The 20,361-nt window shown below is 41.0% G+C and overlaps 1 protein-coding gene and 1 long non-coding RNA gene across 2 annotated transcripts in view; one reads left to right on the top strand and one right to left on the bottom strand.

Annotated features, from left to right (window-relative positions):
* The window catches only part of G3BP1 (G3BP stress granule assembly factor 1), a 38,489-nt gene extending 24,070 nt beyond the window's left edge, over positions 1-14,419 (bottom strand). The window contains exon 1 of the mRNA XM_059917548.1: positions 14,312-14,419. The gene's annotated coding sequence lies outside the window, so the exon portion shown is untranslated. The remainder of the gene's footprint in view (positions 1-14,311) is intronic.
* A 517-nt stretch (positions 14,420-14,936) lies between these two features.
* Positions 14,937-18,756, top strand: LOC132363871 (uncharacterized). The gene is made up of 2 exons (XR_009502665.1): positions 14,937-17,599; positions 18,197-18,756. It is a non-coding gene; the product is annotated as an uncharacterized LOC132363871 (long non-coding RNA).
* Positions 18,757-20,361: the final 1,605 nt, after the last annotated feature.

Raw genomic sequence — 20,361 nt, 5'->3', positions numbered from 1 at the left:
CCTAAAGAATGGGCAAAATGGATCGAGTTTGGTTGGTCAATTCCTGTACAAGCAATCTGTGGAGATGTTTATCCTCATCTAGTGCATGACTGCATTATTCCTGAATACCTAGACCATTTATTACTTGTTTCACCAAGATCTAAGAAACTAGACTAATAACATCAACCTAATTGCACCCTTTGATACTGCCAAGTAGTCTCATTATAATATAAATTTCTAAATAATATTTTATCAAATATTGCTTCCCACATCCAATCTTCCCATGAAAAATGATGAAAATCCTCCAGGTTATATATGAAAGGTAAGAAAAATAAAAACTTATAGACCACATCTGGAACTTCTCCTTTCCCTGTGAGATTATCTAGATAATTCAAATTAAAAAAAAAAACTCAGTTTGATTACCATTATCATCAGTGTTTTATTTCAGGTCATTGCCATAAAGCCAAGAAAGTTAACATATTTATACAGTAAATTGATCTTTACCTCATTTGTGAATTTTTCTTTAACTGTTATACTTCTGAAGCTTGTCAGAGAAATCCATATCATTCACCGAGTTTCTTTATTAGTTTAACAGTTTTAATATAACTGAATATTTTGCAAACTAGGTTCTCAATTAGCATTTTAAAATGTTCCAAACAGATGGTACTTTATTCCAGGGTTACCTCAAATAGCCTTGCATACTCCCAAGGCTTATATTCACACTATGGTTCCATTAAGGTGGAAACTCCAGCTCAAGTCTCTCCTTTAAGCTCTTCTATAATAAATATCAACCAATCAGCTCGAGGGAAATGGTAGCAGTATTTAAAAATAATCTTTCTGTCAATTATATCTCAATAATTGAGAAAAAAATAAATAAATAATATTCCATGTGCGTAAATACACATAGCATTTTAGTGAAAAGAAACTATATTGCTTCAATATTAAAAAAAAAAAAAAAAGGACTGATTCTTAAAATAGCCGAAAGCATCAAGAATTCTACGTAAGTCATGGTCAGATAAAAATAACATTTTGAAAGAAGGCTGCAAGCTTCTTTGAAGTCATAAAGTTTCTTAAGATTAGAGACCATTTCTTATGCAACTTTCTAGCCCTAAAACTTAAGAGTGTCTGACACACTCAGGAATAAAAAGCTTTCTTTCATTCATCATTCTCAACACAAGTGGAGATTAGAATTTTATAAAAGCAAAACAGACTTCTGATCATCCATTTGTCAGACTGAACTATCAGGTTGTCCAGAATTCAGATTATGACCGCAGATACATTTTTTTTTCAATGATTAAGAAAAGGCCAAAGAGAAAAATAAGCTACGGTGCTAAAAAAACAAAAGCTGCCTGAGACGGAACAGACTGGGAAGGACTGGAGGGGAACTGGCTGGGGTGAGAGGACTGTATGCATTTGGGTGATGGCTACCTGTATACAACTAAAAAAACTTTTCAAACTAAACCCTTAAATTCTATTAATTTTGTGGTTTGTAAATTATGCCTCAAAAAATCTAAATAAAAATGCTTCCACATTAAAAAAAATCCTGAAGACATCATAAAATGTTTTAGAATAATTAAGAGTACTGAACCACCCAATAGCACCAGTGACTACAAAATGTTTAGGGAAGTTCTTCAGTAATCTAAGACCATCCACTGAAAGTTTTGTGAATAACCTTGTCTATTTGATCATCATTCTCAGTAAAAAAAAAAAAAATGCAGAAAATTTTGGCAATTTGAGCCCAAAAGATTTAGTCTATACAAATAGACTCAATCAATTCTCATTAGAAAAAGTTTATTTGGTAAATCACCACCCTGAAATCTCCACCTTTATTTCTGGTCCAAACATAAAACAGAAGCTATGAGAAATATGTAAACTAACATCATACCCTCCTGAAAATAAAGTCTTTAATCTCACCCTCGTTCATTAGAACTCTCAATTCTGTCAAATCTAAAATAATGAAAGTAAACAAAATCAAATGGCATCATCTCAGAAAAGCTGATGTTTTACCAGTTACTGATCCACTGTGACAATTAGAAACTATGCATACCAATGAAAATACATGCTAAAAATACATGCGATCCTCCCTCATTTATTAAATACTCCTGAAACACTGTGTCCTTTTAGAAGAGGCTTTACAAATTTATAATACTATGGATTCTGGCTGTTCCTTATATAACAGCATATGCCAATGGATACATTATTGGTTGGACTATGAAGCATGTACCAAAATCAGAAATAAGAGACAAACTAGATAGTCTTATTATTTTAATTATCAACAGCAATTCCCCCTTCCCCATGCTGATGTGAAGACTGGAAGACTTCCTAAAAGATACATGCCACTCTCCCAAGACAAAGTAAGTTCATTGAACATTCCAAGTAATTCCAAATTGGAGATCACTCCCTTGCAACACTGCTTTCAGATCTACAGGATAAACCTTTTGGGGTATATATTACAAATCACTCAAAAGTAATATTCCTAAAAATGATATAAAATAAAATCATTGTGGTCTAGAAAGATCAGTGATGAAAGAAACAGGACCTAGGAAGAATAAAGGGGGAAGAAGCAAATCACTCACTTCCACTAAAGTTTACTTTCCATTAATTTTATATCCAAGTTTGAAATATTGTGAATGTCATAATATGCCAAAATTGTACTCTACAAAGGGGACAAGAAAAATACATTTTAAAAATTATACTTTCCCTTAAAATTTTTTTCAAGAAATACTGAAAAAGTCCTAGTTTAGGGAAAGGGGAAGAACAGAACAGTTCTTGACCTCAAGAAGTAAAGAAAAACTTGGCCACTTAGAAATACTTAAGGAAGCAAAGATAGTAAACAATACCTTCAGTTTACCAGTTCTAACTGAACTGGTAAATCTAAGACCAGTAAGATATAACAAATGAACAGTGAAACCGAGTGCTCTACTTTAAAACAGTGAATGAGTATTTGAGATGCAACAAAAGGAAACCTTCAAATTTTCTCTGACCAATTCTCACTGGGCAAAATTCTAACACTAGTTGTGCTCCTGAGCTAGTAACAATCTCTGGTGCCCTCAGTTCTTTCATCTTTAAAATTAAAATCATAACTGCAAGAATTAAGTGTCTGGTAGTAAGCAATAAATGTTAGCTGTTACTATTACTTTTACTATTATAACTATTAACTATAGTGAAAGAAAACATTTCTACATCCCACCATTTTCTGTCACCCAGAAGATTATTTAGCTATTTTGCTAGCAAAATAAAAAGAGGATTATCTCCTGAGAGAATAAGAATTTTTCTAGAGTACCTTGGACTACGGAAGCCCAAGCACTTAATGTAAAACTACTGTTTAGTGAACTTCTAGGTTGACTTGATGACTGCAGTGGTCTACTCATGAATGCCACAGAGTCACCTGAGTGCCCACAGAATGTAACTGGCCCAATTAAACTGTAAAACCAAATGACGTGCACATCTTAATATCTTAACTTTTAAAACATGCATCATGAAGCTACAATAATTTTAGGTATGTTTATGCTATGTTAGATATAAAAATTTCTGCTCTCTTTAAAAAAACATATATAAAGCATTAAGTTTTACTTTTCTGTTGAACACTGCTAAAAATTTATTTTATTCTTAGGCTAGGAAAATAAGTTTGCTGAAGTATTTCTAAAACAATTTTTATTCATCACAGTCATAAAGAATATTTCCCCTGAGAAAAACTACAAGAAAATATGAATCAAAATGTTTATCTCACATTAGCAACCTAAAAACTGAGAATACTGACCACTTCTTTTTTTGGGAGGGGGGGGGAGGGGAGTGTTTATATTATGAAATAATCCATACAAAAAGTACTATATAAAAAACACAAGGTGTAAATACATACAACATAAGGTTTAAAGGTATTCACCGTTTCATTACCTGTGTTATAGAAAATTATATTTTGTTCCATATAATATATATAAAACATTTTTAAAGGAATACTATGTACCTGTTAAAAAGAATAAAATTCATAGACCTCTGAATTGCTGGAATGTCCTGGGATGAACATGAATTACTTTCAGAATAAAAGAAAAAGAAAAACGCAACAAATGGTACCAACATCCAATAATTTATGACCTGTTATCTTACATATTCTAGCTCTTAAAACAAAATGATCTTTAAAAATCCCTGTAAGGGACTTCCCTGGTGGCGCAGTGGTTAAGAATCCGCCTGCCAATGCAGGGGACACAGGTTCGATCCTTGGTCCGGGAAGATCCCACATGCCGCAGAGCAACTAAGCCTGTGGGTCACAACTACTGAGCCTGCGCTCTAGGGTCCGCGAGCCACAGCTACTGATGCCCGCGCACCTAGAGCCCTGTGCTCTGCAATGAGAAGCCAAAGCAATGAGAACCCCACGCACCACAAGGAAGAGTAGCCCCCGCTTGCCGCCAACTAGAGAAAGCCCACGTGCAGCAAAAAAGGCCCAAAGCAGCCAAAAATAAATAAATAAAATAAATTTAAAAGAAAAAAAAATTCCCCTTAAGTTCACAATTCCATAAACTAACTCCACACTGTGTGATTTTAATTAGTCCAAGTGGGATACTTTAACAGATCTGAGGACCACAGAACATCTCTCTGTATTTATTAGCAGCAAGTAGAGATGGTCCAATTTAAACTTTTTCATGATGCAGGAAGTTTCTATCTGGTTACTTTCTCCCAACTTTCAGGATTAAGGTCTTAGAGCAGAGCAATCTCCTAAAAAGCTCTTGGTTTCATCTCTAAATTTGTCTTATGATATCTATGTACTTTGCTTTTTTAAAGGATTATATCAGAATATTTTCTGATAAGTTTTCCAGTTTTAGGAAAGATTCGCTTCTGGCTTCTAATAGTATAATTTTTCCAATAGCATCACTTCGTGTTGGCCTTAGGATCCATCAAAGCAAACAATAAAAGCATGACTAAGGTAGTTTACAAAAAAAGTTTGAGGCAACAGAGTTGATATTAGTTACCTACAAGGAGTGAAGAATATAATTTTTATACTTTTCTTACCTTATTTGTAAAGCATGCAACATCAATGAGTGCTATTCTAAAAAAAACACACACACACGGAAATGTCAATACCTCACATACTAACATAATCACTGATCTGTTTTTACTAGTTGACCCTGATTTGTGAAATATTCAATACTTCTCTAACTTTCAAAAGACTCACTTAGCCCAATTTAACTAGACTGCATGGCAACTTTAAAGAAATTCCACATCAATTTTGTTGAAATTCAGAGAAATGTTAAAGGTGCTTCTTTTAACTGAGTCTAATAGAGCTGTGAGAATTTATGTTCCAAGAACAGGGAAGCATTAAGACCAACTATAATCCACATGAATTTTTAAATAGTAGATAGAGCTTACTCTTTCTAATAATAGCAAAAAAGCAAAATGTCTTAATAACTCAAGATCTGTAAGTGCCCACTGTAAGTTAAGAAAAAGCACAGCATCATACTCTAAGAGATTAATATGCAGAATGGATATAGAACTCCCACACAGATCATTAAAACAAAGAATAACCTGAGAGAAAAACAAGCAAAGAAATGGAACAGGCAACTCTCAGGAAAGTAAACGGGCAACAACAAAAGATTAAGTAACTAGTAAAATGCATATTAAAACTTATCACTTCTCACAGGAGATCCTCCAAAGTATTAAAATATCACTCAGTATCAAACACTGGAAAGCAAGTAATGAAAAAAGAACCTGCAAAACTGCTGAGTGTCATCTGGTACAACCACGGTGGAGAACAACTCTGCAATTGTCTAACAAAATTAAAACCAATCTGATGAATCCAGCAATTCTCTTGTAGATTGATATATAAACAAGAGAAACTCACCCATTTGCACAAGATATAAACAGAGAAATTAAATGCCACCCTATTTCTGAAACATAAGACAGATAACAATTCACATATACGTCAAAGGGGTAATGGATTAAGTTGTAGTTTATTCACATCATGGAGAGGCCCGTATGTAAGATAATCATATGGGCACTTAAAAGATTAAAAAGTGATACAATTGATAATTACGCCAGTTTAACTGGAGTGAATTAGGAGTGTTCCTGGGAAACCGAGATATAAAGTCACCCTATTTATAGCAGTCATAAAGTCAGCATGAACTAGATCTCAGAAACAAAAAAAGTCCGGCTTGCCTGGTGGCGCAGTGGTTAAGAATCCGCCTGCCAGGGCTTCCCTGGTGGCGCAGTGGTTGAGAATCTGCCTGCCAATGCAGGGGACACAGGTTCGAGCCCTGGTCTGGGAAGATCCCACATGCCGCGGAGCAACTAGGCCCGTGAGCCACAACTACTGAGCCTGCGCGTCTGGAGCCTGTGCTCTGCAACAAGAGAGGCCGCGACAGCGAGAGGCCCGCGCACCGCAATGAAGAGTGGCCCCCGCTCGCCACAACTAGAGAAAGCCCTCGCACAGAAACAAAGATCCAACACACCCATAAAATAAAAATAAATTAATTAATTTAAAAAAAAAAAAAAAAAAAGAATCCACCTGCCAATGCAGAGGACACGGATTCGAGCCCTGGTCCGGGAAGATCCCACATGCCGCGGAGCAACTAAGCCCATGCGCCACAGCTACTGAGTCTATGCTCTAGAGCCTGCGAGCCACAACTACTGAAGCCTGCGCGCCTAGAGCCCGTGCTCCACAACAAGGAAAGCCACCGCAATGAGAAGCCCGCACGCCACAACAAAGAGTAGTCCCGGCTTGCCACAACTAGAGAAAGCCCGCGCGCAGCAACGAAGACCCTACGCAGCCAAAAATAAAAAAATAAATAATTTTTTAAAAAATAAACACATCAGCTTGGAATTAAAAAAAAGAAACAAAAAGTCACTTGCCAAATAAGTACTGTATGATAGCCTTGAAATGTTTAAGTGTTTTTAGTATACACAAAACAATAGCAGTATTGTTCATAGATACATCAGTAAATTTATTTTTAAAACAGTCTGGATGTAAAAATAGACAAATAGATCCATGAAACAGGATAAAGAAATATATTCACACATAAATGGACAATTGATTTCCAAAAGTGCAGACAATTCAGTAGAAAAAGGATACTCTTTTCAACAAATGGTGCTGGAACAACTGCACATCCATATATAGAAATAAAGAGAACTTCAATTCAAGACTCACAGAATGGGGCTTCCCTGGTGGCGCAGTGGTTGGGAGTCTGCCTGCCAATGCAGGGGACACGGGTTCGAGCCCTGGTCTGGGAAGATCCCACATGCCGCGGAGCAACTGGGCCCGTGAGCCATAATTACTGAGCCTGCGCGTCTGGAGCCTGTGCTCTGCAACAAGAGAGGCCACTATAGTGAGAGGCCCGCGCACCGCGATGAAGAGTGGCCCCCACTTGCCACAACTAGAGAAAGCCCTCGCACAGAAACGAAGACCCAACACAGCCATAAGTAAATAAATAAATAAATTTTAAAAAAAAAAAAAAAAAAAAGACTCACAGAATATTAAAATTTACTTAATAGTTTTAGGTTTTACCTAAAACTATAAAACTTCTAAAGAAAATCTGAATGACAGTGAGTCATTTTTGGATACAACACTAAAAACGTGATCTATAAGAGCACAGATTGATAATGTGAACTCCATCAAAATTAAAACCTTCCAGGGACTTCCCTGGCGGTCCAGTGGTTAAGACTCCGCGCTTCTACTGCAGGGGGTGCAGGTCTGATCCCTGGTCAGGGAAGTAGGATCTCGTATGTCGCACAGCATAGACAAAATAAACAAATAAATAAAAACTTTCACTTTGCAAAGACACTATCAAGAGAATGAAAAGGCAAAGCAGGCTTGAGGTAACTATTTGCAAAGCAACTTGTATACAGAATATATTAAAGAACTCTCAAAACTGAAAAAAAACTAAAAAATATGAGCGAAAAGTCTGAGGAGACAATTCAACAAAGAAATTATTCGAATGTCAAATAAGCACACGAAAAATGCTGAACATCAACACCGTTAGTAATTATAGAAATGCAAATTAAAACCACAGTAAAGTACCACTACACACCTGTCAGAATGACAACTTAAAAGGCTGATAATACAGCGTTGGCCAGGGTATCGAGGAAATGGAACCCTCAAACATTGCTGGCGGGAATGTAAAATGGTACAACCACGTTGTAAAAGTTAGGCAGTTTCTTAAGAAGTTTTATTTGTAATAGCTAAAGGCTGGAAACAAACCAATGTCCATCAACAGGTGAATGGATAAACAAATTGTGGTATATTTACAGAATAGAACAAACAGTATTACTCAGCAAATTTTTTTTAAAAAGCACATATTGTATGATTCCATTTACATAAAAATTCTAGAAAGTATAAACTGATCTTCAGTGACAGAAAGCATAAACTGATCTTCAGTGACAGAAAGCAGATAAGGGATCCCTGGGGGCAGAAGAGGAGGGAGAGTGGATAGGAAAGACGGAATGCAAAGGAGCATGAGAAAACTTTTGGGGATGATAGCTATTTTCACTATCTTGATTGTGGTGGTTTCATAGGTATAAACAATGCCAAAAGCTATCAGATTCTACACTTGAAATATGTGCAGTTTACTGTATGTCAATTATACCTCAATAAAGCTGTTTTTTAACCCATCAATATAATAGCTTGGAAAGACAAAAGGTCGTCTCAGGGGAAGAGAGCAGAATGGGAACCTGTACCGGAAAAAAAAGCAAATTTAAAAGAGTAACTCAAAATGTTAACTGTCAATTCTGAGTACAATGACATTTAAGGGATCTTTTTACTCTATTGTAATAACCTATCTAAAACACTACGGAAAAATAAACAGCGAGAGTTTCTGTGTACTAACATGAATATGTTGTAAATTTTGTTGCAAAGTTATGCTATGTATTCCAACATTTGAAATTTGGCTTAGTTATGAGAAATAAAAATGCTTTCCCAGACCAGAGAAGAAACTACAGAAACCAAGCCGCTTCTGCTCAGAGCAAGAGCGGCATGAACTATCACTACATCTACTACTGTTCAATCTATTTTCCAAACTCTTGACATTTACCACCTGTCACTCTCCTTCAAAATTCTTCCTGACAACTCCTTGGAGACACAGGACAGGCAAAATACAACATGAGCCTGAAAGTACCTGATAAAGAAAGAAAATGCTTAAAAAAACAAACAAAAAAAAAAATAGGGGAACATCAAAAGAATACAAGAGTCAAAACTGGAACAATTCAAAAAATAAAGTAATAAGTAAAAAACCAAAAATAAGTTAGGAAAACACTGGATTACAACCCCAAAGAATATCCATGAGCCTATACTGACATAACTAAAAATTTAAAAATTAATGGGTAAGTAGTGTTAAAAAATGGGAAAATGAAGAATTAAAAAAATGGGGAGAAGAGACAAATCTTTCTTACCTAAGAATTTCAAATGATGGAGAAGAAACAAGGGAAATAAAGAATCACCATGAGAACACCACCATAAGAGCTGCAGGCAAGATCCACTAATGAATGCTAACATTAAGCAGGGAAACTAGAGAAACAGAATATCTGCCTAAGTTCAAAGTGTTTCCCCCAAAATGTTTAGTAACTACAGCGGTAGCTTTAATATATCTCTACAAATTCAAAGATTTTCCTCCTTTAGTGACTAGCTTCTAATGAAAAGAATATGGAAAGGAAAAAAATACTAACCTGGTACACACCACTTTAATCAAGTGATCAAGGTTAAATTCAACCAGGAATGGTATTACATGCCCCGTGATGCGGTAAGAAGGCTAAGTCACCTCTGTGGTATTCTTCCCAAAATCCATAACCTCAGTCTACTCAACACCAAGTATAACCAAACTGAGATCAAGTGTCAAGGTCATTAAAGAGAAAGAAAATACAAGAAACTGTCACAGATCAGAGAAGAGAAACCAAGGAGACATGAGGACTAACTGCAATGTGGTATCCTGGATTGGATCCTAGAACAGAAAAAAAGGACATCAGTGGAAAAACTAAGGAAATCCATATAAGGTCAATCCTTTGTTAATAATACTTTATCAATGTCAATTTATTTTTGAAAAATGTACCATGATTAGGTGAGATGTTAACATTATTAGTGAAGTTGGGTAAGGGGTATACAAGACATGGCTGTATTGCAACTTGTCTGTAAATCCAAAATTACCTCAAAAAACACGTTTCCTCAAGAGAAAAAAATTCAAGGACTGAGAAACTTAATTCACTAACTTTTCTTGATTTTTAACATCCCTTCCCCAATCCAGCATTAAAAGCTAGTCAGCTAGGTTTATAATTAAGCAACAATCTGTCCTTTCTCACCAAGATGAAAAAATACCGTTAACTATATACTAATGCTTCATCTACGAAATTCCTTAAAAACATGAATTTCCTATGCTTTAGATCTCATAAAGCATAGGTGGATGTATGCCAGGAATCCCGAGGCGTAAGCTCAAGATAGTCCATAAACATGGGATATACTTGAGGCGCAGCTGCTAAAACAAACAAACAAACAAAAAACCCTGGAAAGGCAGGTAGGTGCCACTGATGCCTTCTAAAACCTTCAAAGATTTTTTGAATAAGGAAATTCTAAAACCTTCAAAGTTTCTGAACAAGGAAATATATCTAGCACATATCCTTACCAGTTACACCACTTGCTTTACAAAATAGTTTAGACAACTATTTAGGTTACAGAGCTCCAGGTCTTATAAGCAAAAACATGAGAATACCTAAGATGTGTGAATGCACTTTAAAAATACATAAACAGCTATACAAATAAGCAATGATGCTGCCACAAAGCCACTTAACAGCCACCAAGGATGACATTCCTACTAAGCTGAAGTGTGTCCCATCTAGGAAGCCAGCTTTTTTTCTCTGAACCATCTCTAACCATCTCTAATATTTACTTTTTATTAAATACCTGAAATACAGCACCCAGGCTAAACAGCCAAGCAATATGACATAACAGATTGGCCAGAAGGCAGAAGTGGAAATCTATCACTTAAAATCTAAAGACCTGATTTTATTTACAAAGGCCACAGCCTACAAGAGAACTTTTAATAACTTTCTGCTTTGTTAAGCCCCCTCTTCCCACTCTTCATGTGCAGATTTTTCCTAACTCTTCACCGTATCATCAGGCTTGCAATTAAGCTTTCCCAACCAAAGCCAGATAGGGTGACCAAGAATACTATAAATAAATAAATAAACAAACAAACAGAAAGCTGACTTTTGAGATTTAAAAACAACCTTAGTTGTTCACCACAGCGTGATCACCAACTACAAGTGTGATTACAGTTGCTGAATCTTAAATTTAACTCCATGGCTGGAAGGATAGTACTGTACTAAAGGTCCCACTAGATGTTAAAAACTGATTACTGGTGGGGGGGGGGGGGGGGGTGGTTCTTAGCTACCTACTTTAACAATTATCTCCCTCTTTAAAGTCAGTAAATTTTGTCCAAGGAAGTCTTAAAGCGCAATTAAATGAATATACAATGCACATTTGAATTTTGAAGTATTTTAAGAAACAAATCTAACTGCAAAATGTTGAAAGATCAAGTGGGTAATGTTAGTAAACTGGCAAAAAGAAAAACTGGTCTAGGTCACACATTCAGGCTTTATAACAAATTTCATTTTTTAACACTGCCCCATCCGTCCTAAGAACCATATACAATTCACAAACCTATAAAAATTTAAAACAAACTTCTGCTCTTTACTTTCTAGGCAAAGTACTGAAACAAGTTTAAAAAAATGTAAATTACCCAAAACTGCTGTGAAGTAGGTCACCAAGAAACATTACCAAATCTCCTGATGTTCCCTTAGCAGACTGTCAGCTGAGAACAGCAAACTAAAGTGAGTTAAATAAAAGAACAAAGAACTACCTACTTTTCTACCAGTTAGAAGAAATACAAAAGCTTAAATTCAAAGGATTTAACAGCAAAAGTAACCTCTAGCTTGGATTGAAGACAGGCAGACAAGTCTTGTATTATCACAATTTGCTTCAATTCATTTGTTCTTGATCAATGAATACACAGGCGATCAACTGGGCTACCGATCTGTGAAATACCAGCTTTCATATTCCTACCCAAGCGATAACCATTTGCCTGAAGCCAAGAACAGTATTTTTTAAAATATCTAAAGGGGAAACTAACAAAAATTTCCCTCAATTAATACACAAAGAACTTTCATTCTGATATATTTCACCTCAAGGAATAATCAGTGGACTCATTAACAGTTTAAATGTAGGTCATTAGTGTTTTAACATTTGATAACTTAAAATGCTAATTCAATAGCTAACTGGTGTATAAATGCAGGTAACCGGAATTGCTACAAGAAGGCAAGTTCCAAAGAAAACAATGTTATACTCTAAAGCTATCTGTCATTCATGGCAACACCAACAAAGGTGCTGGAACCTGTCCACAAGCTATTTTGATCCTGTATCTACTGCTACTTTCTGTTAAGAAATATGGAAATTACTGGGTAAATGGAAACACAAATGTTTGTTTCCTCATAGCTTTTTAATTTACTTACAAAGATGTAAATTATGTGTTCCCTCTGGCAGCAACTTCTTATACAAAGACCAATTCTAAAAAGTGTCTGCACAAACAAAATAGATAAACTTCTTTAAAAAAAAAAAAAGAGAAAGAAAAATGGTCGACAGCCATTCCAATCAAAATTAATTCAGAAGAGCTAGCTCCAAAACTTTTAATGTGGCTTTAGCTCAAGTAGAGACATTTGTGATGCAAAGTAATGATTCGGACCTGCAACACAGGAACATTTATTATTTCATTAAGTCAAGGAATAAACTGGCTTTAAAAAAATCTCAGATATAACTCTACTAGAAAAATTTACACTCAAGTCTTTGAAGGTGTCTTCTACGTTTGCATATAACAGGAGCATACACACAACGCTAAATAAATGTACGTAGACAAGTTTTCATCCACGGAAGTTCCCAACTGCCATAAGGGTAAGATTTCCAACACCTCTCAATCACCCTTAATTCACCTAGCTGAGGCTCCACAGAGGTCAAATTTGTACTGTAACTGGGCTCCAAGCTTTCCACTCCAATTTCAAATTTTCACTTATACGTCACGGCCAGATCTGAAACTCATCGCTCTGCAACCTCATTTTCTTCAACTACATAAAATGAGGAAGTCCAACTGTCTTCTCGAGGGTCTTTCTCAAAAGCCTGCTCCAATTAAAAAATGAAGAAAGAAGATTCAAGATCTACTATCAGAGCCTAACTTCCTGCTGGCGGGAACTTCCCATCATCAGGCTGTAAGTTTCAAATCTGAGGAGGAACACTGTCCAGGATCATTGGGCTTATTCATTTTATTCTACGCTTTTCCCAGAAGCTTTTAGGGCAGCACATCCATCAGCTACCTGTAGGAATATCTGTAGAAAAGAAGCCCAAAAAACCCTTTATTTTCCTTTGTCATAATCCCACGTCCAACCCTCGTCTCCCTGGAAGCCCTCAATTGGCCCAAATACAAATGCCGCTGCAGTCGGCCTTCCGAGGCTGATGCTGACCCCAGGGACTAGCGTTCTGGGGGCAAAGATGCCCTAGAGCCACACAGGGCGCTGGGACAAAGAATAAAACAGGTTCGGTGACTGGGAGTCAGACCGCCTAGGTTCAAACAAATACCTGCCCCTTACGGTCTGTGTGCCTTTGACCGTGTCACTCCACCTCTGGGCCTTCGAGTCCGCTGTAAAAAGAGGGAAAGCATCGTACATACTTCATCGGGGCATTTCGGGAGGAAAGAAGAGACACACAAGTTGCTCCGCACACTGCCTGGCACACAGCGAGGGCTTGGAAAAATGTTAGCTATTATCATCACTCAATACCCATGAACTCGCTGCTCCCCCCTTACTCCTTGTAAAACCTAGGAGCAGCACTTCTGCTTCTCGAGACGAGAAATTCTCATCGCACTTTCGTGTCCCCCACCCAAAGAAAAGCCTCCTCTGGTCTGGGTTAAGCTGGAGACCCCGCCAGGGGAGGAAGGACTCGGCTGGCGCGCGGAGAGGGGCGGGGGGGCAGGCGGGAAAAGCTACCGAGCCGGCCGCGCGGGGCCCCAGGCCCCCGAGATCACCCTGGGGCCCCGGGCGGCGGCCGCGGCTCGCTCTCGCTCGCCGTGGCCTTTGGGCGCGGCACGCGCAAGCGGCGGACGCGGACACGGCCACGCGCGCCGGGCCGGTGGGGGCGGGGGGCGAAGAGCCTCCGCGCGCCCGTGCGTCCGCCGCGCGCCTGCGGCCGTTGCGGCGGGGGGGGGGGGGGGGCGGGAGGCGCGCCTCGCGCGGTCGCCGTTAGGACTTCTCCTTCTCACCACAGCCCCAGCTCGTCCTCGTCCTCCCGGGGCCGCCCAGCCCCGCCCACACCTCGGCGTACCTGCACGGCTGAGCGGGAGAGGAACAAGCTCTGCTCCACAGCACAGCAAAAACCAAAAAACCCCTCACGCAACTGCGTCCGCACACACGCGTGTTCCGTCGCCGGGCTATATAAGGGCGATTCAGCCTAACTTGTTGAGGCCAGGTCGGGCACTCTGGTGACCAATCCCGACTGCGCACCCTGGGCTCTTCGAACAGCAATTGGGTACTGATTCAGGATGAAGGCGTGGCTCTTGATTGGCTTTGACTCATGCCTATGAGACTGTGAGGAGCTCGTTTCCCTAGTAACGGATTGGCACTAAGAGAGACCAATAACTGAAAGGTACGGTGGGAAGGCGGGTGGGAAGTTCTTTGACCGATATCCACGGTAGCCAATAAATATGTGAGGGTGCTCCCATTCGTTACAAAGTCTTCCCCAGGGCGGAGATCCGCTTTCCATGCAGGAGCGGTTGCTCCACAAGGTGGGGCCCGTGTACTTTGGGGAAGTAAACCCCAAGCAACTAGGAGGTGGGCGCCAGGGTGGCCAAGGAAGCCCACCAATCACAGCGCGGGAAGGAGCTGATTGACGCAGGGGTTGGACCGCACCGAGGAGACCTGGCCCCGGCTACGCCGTGCCCTCTGGGGCGGTTCTGAGACTCTCTGGGCTCCGGTTTCTGTTCTTTTTTCTTTCTTCACTTCTTGGGTGCGGTCCCTGAGGCCCCCCTCTCCCGCCTTTTCCTCATAGTTTGGTACCAGGGGAGCCAGGTGGTAAAGTTTCCCGTTGTTTGGTTGTTTTGTTTTGTTTTTCTTCCTTATACCAACTTTTTTATTTCCATGAGGCCGCCTAAGGGCACTTGCTGGCTCCCACCATTAGTCAGCACTCTTGTGGAACAACTGTTCAAGGAAAGCTAGAGGAGAAAGTAACTCCCGTTGTGTACCTAAGATCCTGTAAAAAGGTCGCAGGTGAAAACCGTTGAGTTTGAGGACACCAATTTCTACCCTGCTGTTCTCGGCAAGTGCTGCGGCTTGTCGGCTGGTGGGTGTTCACCGAGGAATGGGAGTTTGTAAATTCTCCTATGGGCTTGGGCCTGCCTGCAATATCCTGGGCGTCACCACCATTGTCATTCAGATTTACAGTTGCTTTGGATGTGAGGGCTTATTTCTTCAGGTCATTGCGTCTTTAAAAGGTAGCTTGTCAGACTCTTATGTGGCGACTGACTTGTTGGCTCAGTGGTTAAGACACGGGTTCGAGCCCTGGTCCGGGAAGATCACATGCTGCGGAGCAACTAAGCCCGTGTGCCACAGCTACTGAGCCCACGTGCCTAGAGCCTGTGCTGCCTAACAAGAGAAGCCACCGCAATGAGAAGCCCGCGCACCGCAACAAAAACCCAACGCAGCCAAAAATAAAAATAAATTTATATTTAAAAAAAAAAAAAAAAACTCCTATATGGACACCCCGAAGCTTTCCCGAAACACTTCAGGGGCTAAGTGGCACTCCAGCCGGGTCCTGTCCACGACTCTTACTGTTTTGTTGTGCCTTCTGTTGATCACATGAGCATTTTATATGGAAATACAGAGACCGCCTCTGTCGGTTCTCCTTCCAGGCATGTGACCCGGCGGAAGGGGCTCTCGTTGTTTTGCAAATTTGGAAATGAAGCACGTGAGGCCTCTCTGTTGGGGACGAAGGGGCGCAGGCAGCAGCCTGGTGGGGTCGGAGGTGCGGCTCCAGGAGCGAAGTGGGAGCGTCCCTCTGGCCCCGCAAGCCCCTCTCCCGCACTGGCCTCGCTCAGTAAGCATTTATTGAGCTCCAGGGACTGGGGTCAGAGATGACCGAGATGCTGTCCCTGCCCGCTGTCACCCATTCAACAAACCGTGCCTCTGCGCCGTGCCGGGAGCTCCCAAAACTGGGGAACGGGCGTGTGGGGCTATGGGGGCACCGGAGGGAACTCGGCTCAGAGGAGAGAAGCTGCTAGAGGTTTTCTGGAGTAAGGAACCTCCAGGATCACGTTAGGCTTGCTAAGGAATTTGGACTTTATTCTGAGGGGGTTGGAGAGCCCCTGAAAGGTTTCTTAAAGGGTGAACTAAGAAATTTGCATTTTACAACACGACTTTACAAATTGAAACGCTAAGGAGAGCAGATTGGCAACACTTCAAATTCACAGATTGGTAATTTAACCCAGGTGGCCTGTGATGGGGGTCAAGGCTATTCTTAATCACATTTGGAGGGAATTTTAAGTGATAACAGCTCTTTTTGTAGGGCTGTTTGGCAGTCTGTTAAAATTGTGTATATCTCCCTTCTTGCTTGATAGCCATGTGTTGTTTTTTTTTACCAAGAGACATGTACTACGCGTTCATTACAGCACTGTCAGCTTTGTTATGATATTTAAAAACAAAACCTAATTGCTCATCAATTTGCAAACTGATTAACCGGTAATATGCCCATAGTATAGACTACTATGCAGCAGTTTAAAAGAGAATGAGGTCGGGCTTCCCTGGTGGCGCAGTGGTTGAGAATCTGCCTGCCAATGCAGGGGACACGGGTTCGAGCCCTGGTCTGGGAGGATCCCACGTGCCGCGGAGCAACTAGGCCCGTGAGCCACGGCTGCTGAGCCTGCGCGTCTGGAGCCTGTGCTCCGCAACAAGAGAGGCCGCGATAGTGAGAGGCCCGCGCATCGCGATGAAGAGTGGCCCCTGCTCGCCGCAACTAGAGAAAGCCCTCACACAGAAACGAAGACCCAACGCAGCCAAATAAATAAATAAATAAATAATAATTAAAGGTGCTAATAATTAAAAAAAAAAAAAGAGAGAATGAGGTCGAACTATACTGATATGAGCCTGTCTCCAGTTGTTAATTGGATTGTTAACTGACAAAAATCAAGTTCAACAAAACATACAGTGAATTCCCATTTATGTTAAAAACGAAAAACCAAAACGCCTGATTTCTGTATGTTAAAATAGGTATGTAAGTGCACCTGGTAAGAATTCTAAATTTAAAACAAGCCATTCCCCCTAGGGATTCCCCTAGGGTGGGAGCAACAAGGATAATATATTATTGGAAAGTTTTACAGTGAGACTGTGTTCATGTACTGTGTTGTCTCTGTGTTGCTATAGTTATCCATGCACAATCCTGTATCGTTTTGCTGTCTAATAGTGGGTAGGAAGAAAGGAAGAGGAAATGGATTACCAGAGTGAGAATGTGGACAAGACCCTTCAGGTAGCTGTGACTGTCTTCCACAGGAGAGAACAAGTTGGCATCTTCCTGTGGTCATTTACCTCAGGATACAGATGCTGGATACTTAGTAAATGTTCAGTGAGTAATTTACCACCATGGATGTGTCTGAAGCGCTTTTTCTCAAGATGGAGGAGATTTTGCCCCCAGGAGACATATGATCTTTTCACAACTAGGTAGAGAGGCTACTGGCATCTAATGGATGGAGGCCTGGGAAGCCCAGGAGAGCCCCCATGATGAAGGGGGCCAAATTAATAGTGCCAGCGGTGAGAACCCTGATGTAGTCACCTAAGGGAGAGTACCCGGCCTCCTACTAGTCTTTCTACTGGCAAACAAATTCTGCAAACCCCTCCAGAACACAACTTCACCCTTTTGTTTCTGCCAATTCTCCCCAAAGCTCTGAGAATGGGGGTGGAAATGAAATGGAGCGAGACTCTGTGGGGCCCCTCCTGGTACAAATCCTTTCCATGTCCCGTTTCTTATTTGCTGGAAAAAGACTTCTGCCTCCTTGACCTTCCTTGAGTTCCAAAGGGGAGGTTCAAACAGTTGCTAGTCAGGGAAGGGAGGGAATGCAGAGACAAAGGAGGAGAAGTCAAGAAACAATAGTGCAGCCTTGGGCCAGGGTCTTAGTTCTTCATGAAGGAAGATAAATAACAATATCTTTGAGTTCTTCTGCAGGAACTAAGGCCCCCGCCCAGGTGGAGGATGATAACTTCAGGCTGAGCACAAGATTCCTGGAACCGGGACTTCCCTCGTGGTCCAGTGGTAAAGAATCCACCTTCCAGTGCAGGGGACGCGGTTCGATCCCCGGTCGGGGAATTGAGATCCCATATGCTGCGGGGCAACTAAGCCCGAGAGCCACAACTATTGAGCTTGTACGCCTCAGTGAGAGAGCCCACATGCCGCAAACTACAGAGCCCATGCGCCCTGGAGCCCGCGCACCACAACTAGAGAGAGAAGAAACCCGCATGCCACAACTAGAGAAACCTGCACGCCACAACGAAGAGCCCAGGCACGCCCAGGCACCGTAAGGATGCATGCCTCAACTAAGTAAGAACAAACCCTCCCGTTACCTCACTACCAAGCCAATCAGAAGAAAGTCACACACTCTACAGCCCTCAAACCAAATTTTGCCTGTAAAAATTTCTCCCTGAAAACCGTCAGAGTTCGGTGGTTTTTGAGCCTGAGTCACCCATTCTCCTTGCATGGCCCTGCAATAAACCTTTCTCTGCTCCAAACTCTGACATTTCAGTTTGTTTAGCCTCACTGTGCATCTGGCACACGAACTTGTGTTTAGTAGCAGAAAAAAGCATGGGCAAGACCCCAGAAAATACACTTTTGTGGAGAGAATGGATGGGTGGTGTATTAGGTAAGGAATGCTCCTAAGAATATCACCTGAATCAGTATTTCCCAAACGAAGCTAATCACTCAGGAAGGGTGATTAAAAATATGTGCCTCGGGCTTCCCTGGTGGCGCAGTGGTTGGGAATCTGCCTGCCAATGCAGGGGACACGGGTTCGAGCCCTGGTCTGGGAAGATCCCACATGCCGCGGAGCAACTGGGCCCGTGAGCCACAATTACTGAGCCTGCGCGTCTGGAGCCTGTGCTCCGCAACAAGAGAGGCCGCGATAGTGAGAGGCCCGCGCACCGCGATGAAGAGTGGCCCCCGCTTGCCGCAACTATAGAAAGCCCTCGCACAGAAACGAAGACTCAACACAGTCATAAATAAATAAATAAATAAATAAAAGAACATGAATTTCTAAAAAAAAAAAAAAAAAAAAAAAAAAAATATGTGCCTGTATGTACCTTTAACTGTTAAACTTCTACCTATGAACAAAGACCCAGTGTAATATTATTCATTGAAGCACACTGCTTGCAGTAGAGACAGGAAACAACCCAAATGTCGAGCTATATCGGACTGGGTAGTTACAATACAACAATACAGTGCACTCTTGAAACCGTGCAACTCAAATTGGGACTTGAGCCCATGGTCTTTTAACTGAGATCACACACCTGTTCTCAGGACTTAATGAAACTCAGGTTCTCCATGTCTCGTCACAGAAAGAGTTCAGTGAGAGACAAAGTGATAGGTAAGAAGTGGGTTTATTTAGAGAGAAACACTCCACAGAGTGTGGGCCATCTCAGAAGGTAAGAAAGGCACCAGGGTATGCGGTTGTCAGTTTTTATAGGGGTGGGTAATTTCATAGGCTAATGAGTGGGAGGATTATTCCAGCTATTTTGAGGAAGGGGTGGGGATTTCCAGAAGTTGGGCCACCACCCACTTTTCGACCTTTAGGGTCAGCCTTGGAACTGTCATGGCACCTGTGGGTGTGTCATTTAGCTTGCTGATGTATTACAATGAGCGTATACTGAGGCTCAAGGTTTAGTGGAAAGTCGGCTCAGCTCGTCCACCATCTTGGACCTATTTGGTTCTAATCAGTTTATGTCATGTCCTTGGGCTATGTCATTCTTCTAAAGGTTGTGCCCTGCCCCCTTCCCTCCTGTTTCACTCTTACAGTGGACTGTCATGCAAACATAGAGAAAATGAGGCAGATCTATGTGTATGGTTATAAAGATCTCCAAGAGATATCAATAAATGAAGATAGGAAGAAAAGAAAACAGGGGAGGGGGCCATTATTAATGGGGCAATTATTTCTATTGATACTCTGTATTGCTACAGTTATCCATGCACAATCCTGTATGGTTTTGCTGTACATGCACAGGTAATACCCGGAAGGAGTCATAAGAAATTGTCAATGATTGCTAACAGGGAGATGAATTGGACCTGGGTTGGAGAAAGGCTTAGTTTTCATTCATTGAAAGTACCCTTTGGTACTTTATAAT

The sequence above is a fragment of the Balaenoptera ricei genome, chromosome 3, assembly GCF_028023285.1.
Source record: "Balaenoptera ricei isolate mBalRic1 chromosome 3, mBalRic1.hap2, whole genome shotgun sequence".
In the NCBI taxonomy this organism is placed as follows: domain Eukaryota; kingdom Metazoa; phylum Chordata; class Mammalia; order Artiodactyla; family Balaenopteridae; genus Balaenoptera; species Balaenoptera ricei.
The sequence above is the reverse complement of the archived record's forward strand: the minus strand, read 5'-3'. Positions and strand labels throughout refer to the sequence as shown.